The following is a 15,209-nucleotide window of genomic DNA, read 5'->3' as shown; positions in this document are numbered from 1 at the left end:
TCAGCGAATAATTTCCCCAGGGACTTCAGGTCCTCAGAGAGGAGGCAGTCCAATATTTCCAAGTTTTTATCTTGTGCTGCTAGGACCAGGTCATCTGCATACCCAAATTTGTATCCCCTTGTAGCTAGCATATCTGAAATATAAAGATTGAACATTGTGGGTGCCAGTACAGAACCTTGTGGAAGGCCGTAGTTGAGTCTTCTTAACTTGCTAATATAGTGATCTGAAAGGATCTATTGCTGAGCATGTTGTTTATTAGGTGATAGAGGATTTTACAGGGGATGATGTGAGTCAGTTTGTAAAGCAGACCCTTCTTCCACATGGTATCATATGCTGCAGTAAGGTCGATGAATACAGCTGTAGTTTTTAGGTCTTGCTAGAAACCAGCCTCGACATGTCCAATTAGACTCAGCACCTGATCAACACAACTGCGATTCTGATGAAAGCAGGCTTGTTCCACAGGCAGAAATGTATCTATTGTGGGTCCAATTCTGTTTATGATAAGTTTCTCCAAAAATTTGTAATAACAACTCAGAGAGCAATGAGACAGTAGCTTTCTACTCTGTCTTGTAGTTTGCCAGGAGCAATATTACTTTGGCTTTTTTGAATTCCAGTGGGAGGTGTCCGCTAGAAAGTATATTTGAAATGGATTTGTCGAGCCAATTCCTTATTAGACTCCCAGAATGAATTAGCCATCGCCCCAGTTCAGCTCTGCTGCGCATGCGCATGCACCTCCTGTCAGCCTGCTGGTCTTCGGGTCTCCGCCACGCATGCATGGGGCAGGGTTCATGCATGGGGCAGGGTGCATGCATACAAGGGGGTGGGGCAAATGCACAGGGGTGGGGTATACGCACGGGGGATACACATTGTTGAGGTAATTCCCCGTTAGGAGAATGAGTGCATACAGGGAGACGTATTTGAGAGAAGTGTTTGAATAATACACCCACAGAACACAGATACACTGTACAGTAAATGTAGGTTTTTACTTCCAGAAACGTTAAGCAAAGTCCAAAATAGGCAGTCCAAAATCATTCACAGGTAAATCAGTCAGTTTTTCAATCCAGGGATAATCCAGTAACAAAGTCCAGTGTCAATAACAGTTCAGTATCAGATTTACATCAAATCCAGTAATATCAGTCAATTAGAAGAAATGGAGGAACAGCAATACTTTCCAACAGAAGGAAACAGATACACTCTCTTCTGAGACTCAGACTAAACAACCCAGGTTTCTGGCTCCATCTTATGGCCGTTTGAGAAACCACACCTAATTACAGTTTTGCATTTTCTTAAAGATACAGTTTTAAAATGTTTATCCTGGTTTATATATTTCTAACCCAAACAGCTGTTAGGTGACTCATATTCCTAACACACATGCATTACATTTTGGGAAGGCATGCATGCACACTTTGGGCACTCAGTGCCCAAAAGGTAAGCCATCACTGCCATAGGGTAACTGGCCAGCTTTCAGTTACATCTAAGTTAAAACATAAAAAGTTAAAATCAAACATTAAAGCCAAAGGCACATGGGGAGGATGGGGGCGAAGTGGGGGGAGATGCCATCATCCTGTCTTCTTACAAGGCTAGTTAAAAATATACAAGACTTAAATTAGTGTTTGGAGACTGTTAGGGGCTGGAGAAAGAAACTAGCCTAGAATAAACTATAGTAAGATATAAATGTTGCCTGCATATAAATATATTAACCCTCAGTAACTATTAGCTTTGGTTAATTGCTGTAAAAAGGCTTGCAACTCTCCTCCAAGGGCAAATCTGTGACTGGGAGGGCCTTTTGGTATCATGGATCCTGTTCTGACCCAGGCCCATTCAACAGCCTACTCATGAGGAGAAACTCCTTTTTATTTAGAAAAGGAGGAATAACATGGCATTCACTGACAAAGCTCCAGAAACTAGAGCACTATGGAATTATAAAAGGGCTCACTTTTTCTCATGACCCCCTTTATCCATTCACAAATCCAAAAATCATTGTCATTTATCTCCAAATGTCAGCAACTGTCCACAAAGAGTTTCCAGAATTAAAATGATTATTTTAATTCTGGTCAAACAAGTCAACTTTATATTCCTTTTAAAAATTCTAATAGTCTTAATCTTAAATTCATCAAATTGCTAATGTAGAATTGAATCTTCATTCAAACTTTGTCACATCTGAAATACTTCTTCAGATAATCCTTTTTTGTAAATCACAAAATAACCTTGCTCAAGTTCTTTTTTCATCTCCTGATTTGTCAGTTATATTTCCGCTCTGTTTTGTAATTCTCAATTCTTTATTAGTGTTTCTCCATTAGATAGAATATATATCTGCTCTTCATCTTGTCTATGCCAAATTCTTCTATATTGTTTTCTGTTACATTTTTCACTTCTTTACAATTTTCTTCAAAAAATACATTTTCAGATGCAGAGATAGTTGTTGAATCAGTTATAAATTTCTGTCCCAACTCTTCATAAAACCTTTGAAACATTTTAAGCATCTTAACTTTGCCTGTCACTTTATAGATTTCACTTTTCTTGTTGCTTATTGGAACTTTAGTTCCCTCTAGTACCCATTTCTATTTTCATGAAGTCTCAGGTTTTGTTTCTATTATTATTTTGTTGCCAGCTTTCAGCCAATCATTACTTTCCTGATAAGCAATTTCTATTTCCACAGAAATGCTGTTTCTTTACTCAAGTTTTTAAAAATCTTAGCAAAATTCTAATATTCTAAATTTGTCTGGTTCCTTAATCCATTTTAAAATTTCTTGGACTTCCAGTTGTTCTTCTGTCACATCAGAGTGGAATCTGCAATTGTGCACGGTTTTGTTCTGTGCTCACTTGTTGTAGGGTCTGGATTGAGACCAGAACCACCTTGGAGGGGTGGTGAAGAAAGGGGGGATTGCTTGGAGAGTTGAGGGGAGCCACATCTTCCCTCCTTGACGAGATAAACCCCTTCTGAAGACAAATTGCAGCAGTGGTCTAAAATGACCACCATGAAGACAGGAGGCAGCAAGGGGGGGAGGGTCTGATCTGAGGGGTCTTGGGGCAACTGCCGCTGGGAGAAGCAGAGGCAGAAAGGGGGCTTTGCTCTCCTTGGGGGGGCAGAGCCCCTCAGCTACCCCTCCAGGGGCTTCTCAGCAGAGAAGGACTGCTGCCCTCAGTGATTAATTGGGAGAGGGGGAGAAAGTGGGGGCTGCAGGACAGGGATGCCAGGGCTCTTCCAGCCTCACCTGGAGATAGGCAAGGAAAGGGGAGGAGGTTGACACCTTCACCCCCCTCAAGAGGAGAGTTGCTTTCCTCCATCAGCCCTCCATTCACCACTTCTGCTGTTCCTCACCACTCCTGCCCCGGGAGGGGAGCCGGACACATTTTCTCCCCGCCCAATGGCTGCACCCTCAGCAGGAGAGAAACCCCAGAGCCCGGCAGGGGCCAATCTGCTCTTCCCAAGTGCCGCTTGCCTGCCTCACAGAGTAGGGGATGAGAGAGGTTCCCCCTCCAGCCAAGCTATCGGGCGCTTCTTGAGAGAGACTGGAGTCACTCTCGTCTCTCGAGAGCCCGGCCGGTTTCTTGCACCGCTTCAGCTACACAGACAACAGTTTTCAGGGGGCCAATTTAGCATATGCAGAGCTAGGGTTGACTCTTGCTGCTTCTCTCTGCTGCACTACAGACATGGCAGGACACGAGGGGCTGCCTTGGCACCACCAGCTGCCGTAAATATACCGCGGCGAAGGGAGATGCAAATGTGAGTACTGCTTCTTCCAGCCACCATTGCTTCAGCCCACCCACCCCCATAGAACAGCACCATTACCTCATTCCAGCCACCACGGGCTGGTCCCATATTTCAGAGCTGTAGTCATCCCAATGGAGGAACTGCTCCAGGATGGCCAAATGGCCAGTCCTGTGACTACTACAGCTCTGAAATATGGGACCAACTTTCCCACCAATATTAGCAAGTCACCCCAGGGTAGATTTCCCTCCCCCCTCCATTGGTCTTACCTTCCAGTTGTAGCTCACGTGAGACTCTACTCAGTCTCAAGGTTTGTGCTTGGCCGAAGGGTAGGAGTCAGCGGGTGGGCGGGCCATGTGGGCGGAGCAGCCTTGTTTTCCCATGTGACCCAGATTAATTGCTTTCAGGGGCTATTTCTCTGCCATTTCTCTGCAGACCACCAAAATTTTGCCACAGACTACCAGTGGACTGCAGCCCACTGGTTGGCGTCTGTTGATCTAGAGTGCAAGAGGGCAAACTCTCGTCCTCTTTTTGTGCAGAGGAGTTATGTTTGATTGGGCTTGCTATCAGTTGTCCATCAGTTGTCAACTCAACAGCATCTCCGCTCTTTTGGAGACATTTAGTTTTCCATTTTTCTTCACCTTGAACCCCTCTCAAACAGAAAACTTTTTATAGGAATTTTTTTAAAAACAGCAATAGTGGTAAATGTCAATTAATCTGTCTAGGCTTTGAAATTCTTTGCAATTTCAGGCTGCAAACTTGCTATTTCATGGCTGGAACAATTCTCTTTCTATTGTATATTGTAGTTGATCATCTTCTCCCTCTGTCAATTTTTCAACATTGTTTCACTAACAAATGTGATATAACAATATAATATGATACTTCTCAGTAATATTTCATTCTATCTCAATTTCACTGTTGTTTTCAAGAGGACATTTGATTCAATAGGCAAACAGCTGGCAGATTGTAAAAACCATAATACTACATTAGATAAATTCTTAATCTATTCCACTATGATTCTTTGTGAATCATGTGCAGATTATACCAATGCTTACCACCTTTTGTCATTTTTCAGTGCAAGCATAAGAAAATCATTTTTACAAGCACTTTTCAAAATAAGTTTAAGATTTGTTGATTTAGTTTTAACTTAAAAGGGTAAGCAAACAAAAGGATAATTTTAATTAAATATAGAATAAATATAGATAAGGAATTTACTTTATCTAGGTTACTTAACATTGCTGTTCTGAGTTCTTGAAATGGAAAAGTGGATATAGAAATATTAATTAAATATAGGATCTCTGTCACGCTAATTTGTTTATGATAAATTTATTGGAGAGACTAACAAGTAAACATGGAATATTACCTTTTTTCAGGTCATGATTCAGGCATAATGGTAGATAGTGTGAAAAAAATAATTTATTGTTATAGTATTGTACTTGATCTCTGATTACAAGGGTGATTAATTTCAGTGGCTTTGGAAAAGACAGTTTTGCTATCATTTCTTTCTTCTCTTATACATGCATGCGCACGTATTTTTTTCATACAAAAATATAGTTAAGACCCCTAGAAGGAGTAGAGAGGAGGGAGGGGGAAGGGGGCGCAGGGAAGGGAGAAATGAGATTACTTTCTAAAATGAAATCTTAATGCACTTCTGTCAGGGATGACTATTAGGAAATTATAATAGTGATATCATTTATGAAGTTCCAGTGAAGATGGAATAAAGAGAACCAAGCAAAACTCTTCACCTAGAAGAAGACAGCATTCATCAGAAATCAGCAGCGAGGTTTTTTTTTCCTCATAATGCCTATTTCTATACCCTGACATCAGTCTGATTTGTAATTTCCTGCTCTTGTACTTGGTAAACAATAATGTGGAGCAAAGCATGGTTTTGTGAAATCTGGCTACCTACCTGCCCACAATTAAAATTCATTTCTTGGAAAGTGAAAAAAATAGGGGAAAACAATATTAGGTAGACTGTTGCTTCGCCATTAAACAGCAGTTCACCCATGGAAGGGTTTGTCCAAAAGTAGAAGGCAATAGACAAAAGAAACAATATTTCCTGGTCTAAGATCAGAACTTGGCTTTGCAATCCAAAGTAAAATGGGGTCAGCTAGGAGATAAAGTAAGTCTGACCAAACTTCATCATTTGTACATGAACACATGCAACCACATGTACATACATATCCACAAACGTATGCATTTATTTATATACACCATCTCTCAAATTGTGTAATAAATACACTTTCCTTTCTGTTGCATTAATAATTACTGTTTTGATAATGGTTTTCAGATAATTTAGAGATGGAAGGCTTAGATTACTGCATGCTATCCCATAATCCCTGTTAATTGTCCTTTCCTCTTTACCACTTTCTTTCATATTAGAAAAAATAGGAAGAGGGCAAACATTCCACTAATTCATAAAAATTAGGCTGTCTTTTGTTTGGTTTTAATGATCGTTAACAATGCCGGATATAAATTAGTAGCCTTTAAATCCAGAGTATTTTATCCAGTATCTTGGGATGAACGTAGGATGCGGATGCTTTGAAAGTGATGAGGAAGAAGTGCTTTGAACTGTGTGTGCAAGCACCGCACCTCTCTGCTCTTCATTAAAACAGCTAGACTTTCTTCAGGATTTTGTGTGATCCTGAAAAATACTGTAGGTGTTTTAAGATTTAAATTAACTTGGATTAATTTTATTAACTTGACTTGTTATAGCAGTTGCAGCAGCCTCATAATTGAAGCCCGAAGAATATTAAGATCTTAAAATACCAGTGACATGTTGTGTTTGTACTTGCACATCTTCCAAATAATTTCTGAAATATACACATTGGACTCAATAAAGTTGATTTGATTCTGCTTTGGAATACTTTCAAAGTTCTTGTACCAATCGCTATTTTTTAGCAGAACTTAAAATAGACAAAGAAAATATATTTAATGCTATAAGTTTGTTATATTATACTCTTATAGTATTGCAATTAGTGGAACAAGTGAAGGCCAACAGAAAATAAAGCCTATTAAGTTCAGCAAGGCTGATTTCAAATGGACACCCTGCATATATGTCAGTATTCCTGATATAGCTCCTAGTTGTGGTGGGATATGGCCACAAATTTGTTGGCTTACAAGGATACCAACTTGCACAAAGTATTATTGAGTATTAGTCAGTATAATTGGACTTGCTCTTATGTAAACCTTAACTGGTACTATCTTTTCATCAGTCAAAAATGCTGCTATATGGTAAAAATATGACTCTAGTAAATTGGAGTACTTCTTTTCTTTCTTTCTAAAGAGTATTATGTGAAATCTTCAATTGAGTGAAGCTAGAATGGACAGTGGAGACTAGTATCTATGAATCTATATGTTTAGCCATGATCCCTTTTTTATTCTCCTTATCTCATGAGTTTATTTTCTTTTGGCTAACTATTTCTTCTTTTCTGCACCCTGCTTAAAATTGTTTACTCTGAAAAGAAATATCACAATAGGTTTGCCAGTATATCTGGAGATATCTAGAACAGTTCAGAGGAAAGTAATACATAGCCAGATTGTAAAGGAATTAAACTGACCAAAGTTTTTTGTTTGATATGGTTATTTCTAAAAACATTGTTGAAAACATGTTGTACATATGTACAATACCCCTCCTTAAGTTTGATACTAGTTCTACTAAACTGCAACATGTACATCACAGCAGAAAATAAATAACGTTGTTGACATATTTTGAAATTTAAAAGGTTGATTACTAGGATATTTATTCATGTCTTGCCCTGAAAATAAAATCCATAACTTACAGCCAACCCATAAAATTAATGCTGTAAATGCCCATTATTTTACAAAGTTTTTTTTTTAGCTGGTGGAAGGATTTTCTCATAGTAATGCTTTAATTTATTTAAGGAATGAACCGTGCTTTTTAAACATTTACTATTGAAAATATAAACTACTTGCTACAAAACATTTTGTTTAAAGATGCTGTACAAAAAGCTCCTTAAGTCTAATATTTAGACAAAATCAGACACAAGTATTTATGATTTGCTAACATATAATTTAATGTTGTGAGGGTGAAAATTTGGCTTAGAACCATTTGCCATGCTACTGCTATGCTCTCTAGTATACTGAGTCAGCAGAAAATTTCATCTGTCTAGCCATTGCTTTCAAATTTAATTGGCAGTAGCTTTTTCAGATATACCTTAGGTAGGCACAATTAGATAGGTGGAAAGATTTTAATTTTGAAAACACATTGTACACAAACCCACAAAGCAGTTACCCTAAAGAACTAATTCTTTAAAATGGCTACCTAGGAGAGGATAGCTGCAAGAAAATATTTCCTTTCTATATCTCTATTGTCATTTTTTTTTTTTTTAACAAGTTTTATTAATTTTTATAACACACAAATTATCATTATTCATTACATGTTTAAACCTTTTTCCCTTGTAAATTTAACAAGTCAGATAAATTATGATTCTGTTTTAAACCATTTCCATATAATATACCAAAACCTCTTATTCAATTTCTCTTTACTTCTCTTTACTCTTATTCAATATCATTATTATTGCTTCATCTGTTTCTTTCTGACTTAGTTACCATTATTCTCATTCTATATTTCTACAAGTTTTTACCAATTCTCCCCCCAAAAAAGACATATACACACAACACACAAAACATAAAAAAAATATCTTTTTGGAAAGTAACTTGGACCCAGGTGTCTCTCTCTTCATGGACTTCAATTATATTCATGCTCATCTTACATATCATTACTTATTTTATTTACCATTCTAAGCCTTCTATATTAACTTCTCCACATATTTCACACTTCTTAATTCTACCTTAATTAATCATCTTAGTTTAAATCATTATATTTGTATCTTTTGTCCATTTTTTATCATCCCTTTGTCTCATCCCTTATGAAAAAAAAGAAAATCAGTTTCTCCTGAAATCATTAATCAGAGTATGATGCCTTTCTATCCCCCCTAAGTTAATCAAATTAATCTTTAAAATAATATCTAATACCCAATCAGATTTTGCTTGGTACATTCTATCTAACTAATACATCCAACACAATTAAGTGCATAATTAGAGAGTAAATCCAAATATTAAAAAGAAATACTATAATAAAAATTTTATAATAACATCAATACCATAATTTTATTAAACTCTTTAATTAAAACAATATTCTAAACCTCTCCTATTATTAAGTTTTAAAACCAATCATTTTTAAACATTTTAACATTTTAATCTCTTATCAACTCTTAAACCATTGCAATACTACCATCTCATCTTATGTACCTTGCAAAATCTTTTTTTTTTTAAAAAAAATTATACTTTATCCATTATCCATAAAAATTCCTTTTTCCATTTAATTTCAAAACGTTGTAGCTTTTCTCCACCTTTTCCCTTTCTTTCTTTTCCCAACAAACCTTTCTACCCCCTTCTTCTAGCCTCTGCCTTACCGGCTTCCCCTTCTCTGTCGTATTTCTTTTCCCCTTTGTTTACAATCATCATATTGGTTTTGCACTTTATTTTTCCCTTTCTTAAATGTTTTTTAGATCTTAAGTCCTTAAATCCTTTAGTTTTCTTCTTTTCTCTTCTTTTCTTTTCTTTCTCTCTTCCTTTTTCTGGATCAAATTCTGAGATTCATTAAAGATGGCTCCTTCCTTTCTTTCTTGTTCCTCTGCTGTCTTCATCTGTTGTAATTTTTGTTGATAATTAGTAAGCGCCATTTCTAAGAAAAGAAAAGCTTCTTCCACACCATTTCTTAGTTCCTCAACAGAAAGAGCCATTATAAATCTTTTCTTTTCTTTTCCCCTTCTTTCTTCTTACAACAACCAGAATATTCAAAAGAAAATAAAAAAATAAAACAGTCCCAAAGTTATCAGTCAGTCCAAACCAAGGCAGAGTTCTCACTTTCTCCTTCTGGGGTAATATCAATCAAAGAGAAAGAAAGTCCAAATCTGTTTAAAATCTTATTGCAATATATTCTAGTCTTCAAATCCTTAAGGCATCTGCTCCAACAAAGTCTTAGCATACAAATATTTTCTTTTTAATCCTCTCTCTTCCCACTCATCGCTTAAAACCAATTTTCACCTAAAAAAAATAGGTTTCTTAATATCCAGTTATTTATTCCGTAGGAAAAGAGGGAAAGCTATCCTTTCAGCACCTTCAAACAGCCGCTTTTTTCCTCTTCTGGCAGGTATTATTCAGAAAGTCATACTTTTCAGGAATTTTATTAAATATGTCTTAGAGTCCTAGGAGCCAAGAAAAACTTTCTCCTCTCAAGCACTTTCTCCACTTCCTCCTGCGCATTCTTACCCGGCTGCCAGCTTCTTTGTGGCGGCCATTGCGGACCGCCGCTGCACCGTCCTGGGAAAAGGGGGTTCTGCCGGCCAGGGAGGGGGTCTGCAGCACCCCCAAACCCTTCTCCGGATCCCCTACCTTCAGCTGCCCCTGCAGGCAGCCTAGCTCCGATACCCGGCTGGGTCGGAGCCCCAAAAACGGCTAGCGCGGGGATCGCGCAACCGCAAATCCCTGCCGCCGCGAAGCCGACAAACCGGAAGTCGTCATTTTTTATTTTTTTTTGTAGGCCAGATCAGGTAACTCAACCACTAGCAGCTAGATGCTCCCTAACTTACTTACCTACCGTGTTTCTCATATAATAAGGCCGGGTCTTTTTTTTTTTTTTTTGAGCCCGAAAAAATGGCTAGGCTGTCTTTTGGGGGTGACTTAATTTCCCCACCCGCTTGCATCTTCGGGCGGGCGGGCGGTGACAGCTTGGATGTTGACCTCAGCGTTGGTGGGGCACTTTGTATCGGGGTCAACGCAGGCAGCACCATATCCGGGTGTGCAACAAAGTACTTCCTAACAGCAAACCCCCCACCATTTCCCCACCATTTCGCATGTTTTAATATAGGCCTTAATTTGGGGGGAGGGGCTTAATTTCATTTCATGTCTATAAAACATGCTGGGACTTCCTATTGGGGGAGGCCGTATTGTTGGAGAAACAGGGTACCTACATACTTACTTACTTAATTTGCCTATTTGTTTAGGGAGACTTCCAAACAAATCTGCCTACTATTTTTATTTTCTAAGAAAGTTTTTGGTAACTCTAAAATGAAAACATATTTCCACAAGTAAAAAAAATGCTAGATTGCTTTAAAATATGCTTATTGTTTTTAAATAATTATTTAAAATTAAAATTATTTACAATTAAATCAGATGGATGGGGAGCCTGATAGATACCAAGGAAGGTTTCCACAAGCTCTCTGCTGAGCTTATTTACTTGTACTATCTATCCTTGATCTGAGACCTCTAATAAGATATTACAAGATATGCTATGTGATATGCTGTACGTTAATTTTCATCCACTTCCAGTCACCATTAACCAAAGCTGAACAGATATAAGATTTAAAATATATCTGGTAAAATTAGACACATTTTTTTTACGGGGAATTGAATAAGGTAATAACTAAATTTGTATGTTCAGGGAAGAAACCCCAAATAAAGCTCAAATTATTACAGGATAATAGAAGTAGAGGTGGCTTCGGACTCCCTGATTGGGAACTATACTATCACACAGCAGCACTAGCATGAATTAAAGAGTGGATATCCCTGAGTAATAAAAGAATACTAACTTTAGAAGGACACAACTTACAAATAGAATGGCACGGCTTTTGATGGGAGAAAAAGAACAAAACACATTCAAAACCATACACATTCAAAACCATCTAATTAGGGATGCATTATTACAGGTCTGGGGTAAAACAAAAAAAACCCACTACATTAAAATACCAGGCTGGCTTTCAACAATGGAAACAATGATTTATCCAAATACATTAGATATAACCAAAGTGATAAGATATAATCAATTGTTAGATAACCAAGGAAGGTTGAAGACAAATCAAGAATTGAGAGAAGAGTGGCCCTATCTACAATTGCAGACAAGATATGAAAAAGATTTAGAAGAATTTGGTATTGATAGAGAACAACAACAAATAAACAAAATTTTATTAGGACCAAAAGAAAAATCCATAACTAAACTGTATAATTACTTACTTAAATTTGATAGGGAAGAGGAAGTAGTCAAAGGAACAATGATAAACTGGGCAAGAAATTTTGGATATAACATACAATTGGAAGAATGGGAAGAATTGTGGACCAAGAACTATAAATTAACAATGGCTGCTGCCTACAAACAAAACCTTTATAGAATGTTTTACTGTTGGCATCTACCATGTTTCTCACAAAATAAGTCCAGGCCTTATTTTTTTTGACCCCAGAAAAAATGGCTAGGCTGTCTTTTTGGGGATGACTTAATTCCCCCCCTTGCATCCTCGGGTGGGTGGCTAGCGACGGCTTGGATGTTGACCTCAGCGTTGGTGGGGCACTTCGTATCGGGAGACCTTCCGCCACCGTTGCTTTCCCTTCTCCCTGTGCTGCTGCGGCGTTTAGAGCAACGCTGTGGCATTTGGCGCAGCCATGCGTGGCCAGCCAGGGCTCCTCCCTGCAACCGGAGCCCGGCGGAGACACTCAGCTTCAGGCACTCCTGTCGCTGCCTTCCCTTCGCCTTTGAAGGCAAAGCCAATTCTTTTAAAAATGACGCCCTACTACCAGTACGACAAAACCTCCCCTGCCCGAGAGGGCAGCCCAACTGCATGTGGGGAGGCGAATCTCCCGGGGCCGCAGCATAGGATCGGCCCAACCCAGGAGAAGCACCCAGCCGCCATCCTTGCTTGGCACCAGGCAGAGCATGAACAGCTTTGCCTGGGGCACCCAGTGCAGCTGACAGGCGGGCCCTCCTGCCCGGCAGCGGAGTTCTCACCAAGGCAGCAAGCACCTCCCTGCCGGAACCTCCGCTCATCCCGCGAGGGTCGCACCAGAGCTGTGCGGGCTTGGCAGAGCCAGGAAAGTGAGCTGCGGGTGCACGCGTGCCTGCCAAGCAAAAGAGCTGGGCCGACCCGAGCTTGGCTTCCTTCCCAAGTCCCTCCAGCCTGAACCCGAAGGGGTCACTGGGAGAGGCCACCCGAGGCAGTGATAGTGCCCACCCATCCATGGACAGGGAGGCAAGGCGATGGCCCTGCATTGCATCCTCCTCCAAGCTGAGCCCCGCTGAGTGAGCACCTCTGCCTGATGCCTGTGCCGCTTCAGCGTTTGGAGCTGCCAGTGCATTTGGAGATGCGTGGGGACAGGGGCGGGCTGGGCGAGGGGTGGAAAGTACGGGCAGCTTCGGGCTCTCTCCACTGGACCCGCTGGCCAGGGAAGCAGTGCTGCCGTCACCTCGCCTCCCTGTCTGCGGACAGGTGGGTGCTATCACTGCCTCGGGCAGCCTCTCCCGGTGGCCCCTTCAGATTTGGGCTGGAGGGACTTGGGAAGGAAGCCAAGCTCGGGGCGGCTCAGCTCTTTCGCTTGGCAGGCAGGCGTGCACCCGTGGCTCACTTTCCCGGCTCTGCCCAGCCCGCATGGCTCTGGCGCAGCCCTGGCAGGATGAGTGGAGGGTCCAGTGGGGAGGCGCTCGCTGCCTTGGCGAGAACTCCGCCACTGGGCAGGAGGGCCCGCCTGTCAGCTGCACTGGGAGCCCCAGGTGAAACTCTTCATGCTCTGTCCAGCGCCAGGCAGAGATGGCAGCTGGGCGCTTCTCCTGGGGTGGGCCGATCCTGCGCTGCGGCCCCAGGAGATTCACCTCCCCACATGGGGTTGGGCTGCCTTCTCGGGCAGGGGAATCTTTGTTGTAGTAGGGCATCGTTTTTTAAAAAATTGGCTTTGCCTTCGAAGGCAAAGGGAAGGCAGTGACAGGAGCGCCTGACGCCGAGAGTCTCCACCGGGCTCCAGTTGCAGGGAGGAGCCCTGGCTGGCTGCGTGTGGCTGCGCCAAACGCTGTGGCGTTGCTCTAAACGCCGCAGCAGCACAGGGAGAAGGGAAAGCAATGGTGGCGGAAGGTCTCCCGATACGAAGTGCCCCACCAACGCCAAAGTCAACGCAGGCAGCACCATATCCGGGTATGCAACAAAAGTACTTCCTAACGGCAAGCCGCCCCCGCCCTTCCTCCTCATTTCACATGTTTAATATTGGCCTTAATTTTGGGGGAGGGGCTTAATTTGATTTTATGCCTATAAAACATGCTGGGACTTCCTATTGAGGCAGGCCGTATTGTTGGAGAAACACGGAAGTACCAGCAAGATTGGCTAAATATACCCAAACATGAATCCAGAATGTTGGAAATGTAAAAACAAACAAGGTATCTTCTTTCATATGTGGTGGTCCTGCCCCAAAGCAAGAGCATATTGGAACAAAATAAGGAAATGGTTGCAGGAAATTACTGGTCTCCAAATAGAACTTAAGCCCGAAATGTTTCTTTTAGGGATTTTTAGAGGAATATTTAAGAAAGAAATCAAATATATCATAATACATGTACTGACAGTGGCAAGAATTATTTACGTATAGAGTTGGAAATTAGATAGTATCCCTACTGATAGTATGATAATAAAGAAAATAATGGATTTTGCAGAAATGGTCAAACTCACATTGGAATTGCAAGACAGAACAGATATGGAATATTATATGGTCTTAGACTATAGGAATAAAAAATAATGTAAATATGTATAGATGTATATTGACCTAAATGGAAAAATTGATGTCACAACACTGCAAAGATTGTATATGAGTTGTTTTTAAATCTGGAAAAATTAATAAAAATTGTGTGTGTGTGTGTGTGTGTGTGTGTGTGTGTGTGTGTGTGTGTTGCTCTAGTCAAGAGTAATGTAGGAAAGTTTGTAGTTTGTATTTCATGGCCAAAATTAAATTGTACATACAAGGGAAAAGAACTTACAAAATGTACCAATCTGGGGTAAATAGTTTGCAAAATTGGTGAATGAAAACCATTCACATGCATTCCATGTAGACATTAGTTTTTTAAAAATGAATTTAAGGTTTGAATAAAGCGTAATTGAAAAACATCACAGTGTCAAAAGTTTCTATATTCTGGTTGCTGTGCAACTGAATTGCACTCTACAGCATAACACAAATAATTGGTGATTAAAGTATCATTGTTTCCAGTAGAACTGGATTGGAGAATCTGAGAAAGTACACGTCGCCATGTCTGGAGTAATGAAGTGAAAACCTGGCAAAAAAAAAAAAAATCTAAAAGGGACTAGATGTCAGCGTTCCAGGGAAAATCCATTCCTGTTAGTAACTCCAAGACACACACCATCTCAAAGCACTTTTATTAGAATAGTACCTGGCACATACTGGGGAAATCCGGAACTAAATCTTCCCGGCTTCCCCACAAAGTCCCAAGCTACAACCCATCCCCTTTTTTCTTCATCACCAGATCATGTGCACCAATCCCAAAGTAAGTTTTATTTATTTATTTTATTTATTTGATTTGCCAATTGTTTACAAGATAATAAGTATAAGTGTATACATAGTTGTGAATACATGAAATGGGTACATATAAGAAAAATAAAAGAATAAGAGAAACAATAGGACAGGGACGGTAGGCACGATGGTGCGCTTATGC

The sequence above is a fragment of the Notechis scutatus genome, chromosome 5 (genome assembly GCF_049901735.1).
Source record: "Notechis scutatus isolate UNSWTSFEM ecotype Mainland chromosome 5, rNotScu1.2, whole genome shotgun sequence".
In the NCBI taxonomy this organism is placed as follows: Eukaryota; Metazoa; Chordata; class Lepidosauria; order Squamata; family Elapidae; genus Notechis; species Notechis scutatus.
This window is presented reverse-complemented; position numbering follows the sequence as displayed.